Genomic DNA, 1,017 nt, shown 5'->3' with positions numbered 1-1,017 from the left:
CGCGGGCTCAGGCAATCCACTCACCTCAGCCTCCAAAAGGCGCGGGATTACAGGCTGAGCCACCGAGCCCGGCTACATTTCTTTTTAAAAATTAAATTATGTTTTCTTCCTGTCTTTTTATGGCTGGATATTCCCTTGGGGGCCTGCCCCACCTTCAGTTTACCTGCCTGTCCGTTCATGACTGACTGATTTGTGTCCGCCTCTTAGCTGTGACGTGTGTTGCTACTGTGAACGCTCGTGTGCGTGCTTCTGTGTGAACGTGTATTTCCTCCTCTCTGGGGGATCCCAGAGCAGTGATGCTGCAGGCCCCGCCCTCTCTGGCCCCAGCTCTGGGTACATGCTGAGCCCTGCCTAGAACACCCATTCTCGACTTTCCCTGGCCACCTCTGCTTCCCCCGGCAGATTCCAGCTCAGTGTCCACGTCTCAATGGAGACGGGCCTCCCCAGAAACCCTCCCTGATGGCTCCCACCCAGGTCCCCCGCTCCGTGGAGACCTTGAAGGGCTTGTCAACACGGTGCTGTGCATTTCACTGACTTCCCCCAGACATGCTGAACTCCTTGAGGACAGGGGCTGCATTGTGCTTGCCTTAAGTCCTGAGCTCGCTCTAGACACGGGGCAGTCGCTCAAGCACTTTGTGTAGAAAGACTGGCTGGTACCTTGGGCGGGTGCGGTTAGAGACGGCCCGGGGACGGCATTCCAGGCTGGTGGAGTAGCCTGAGCAGGGGCTGGGGGAGCCCTTGCGGTGCCCTGTGTCAGGTCAGCGAGTGGCTGGCCCCACTTGATCAGAAGCCTCGATAGATGGGGGCAAGGAAGACAGCAGGAGGCTGGGACTGGACCTGAGAGCAAGTCCTGGGCACTGAAGGGAAGACCTCTCGAGGGAACAGGGACAGAAATGGGGAAGGGGCAAGGAAGGCAGTGACCGATGAGAGGGAACCCTGCCCCTGCGGGCCTCGGTCTCCCATGAGCACAGGCAGGGGCTGGGGGACTCAGGGGTTCCCTGTGCCCCACAGAGAGCA

The 1,017-nt window shown here is 59.4% G+C and overlaps 1 protein-coding gene across 1 annotated transcript in view; it reads left to right on the top strand.

Annotated features, from left to right (window-relative positions):
* Nucleotides 1-1,017, top strand: part of HMCN2 (hemicentin 2) — a 141,516-nt gene that overhangs the window by 98,676 nt on the left and 41,823 nt on the right. The gene's annotated exons all lie outside the window — the stretch shown is intronic.

The sequence above is a fragment of the Carlito syrichta genome, unplaced genomic scaffold (genome assembly GCF_000164805.1).
Source record: "Carlito syrichta isolate Samal-C Ts95f unplaced genomic scaffold, Tarsius_syrichta-2.0.1 Scaffold304709, whole genome shotgun sequence".
Lineage (NCBI taxonomy): Eukaryota > Metazoa > Chordata > Mammalia > Primates > Tarsiidae > Carlito > Carlito syrichta.
The sequence above is the reverse complement of the archived record's forward strand: the minus strand, read 5'-3'. Positions and strand labels throughout refer to the sequence as shown.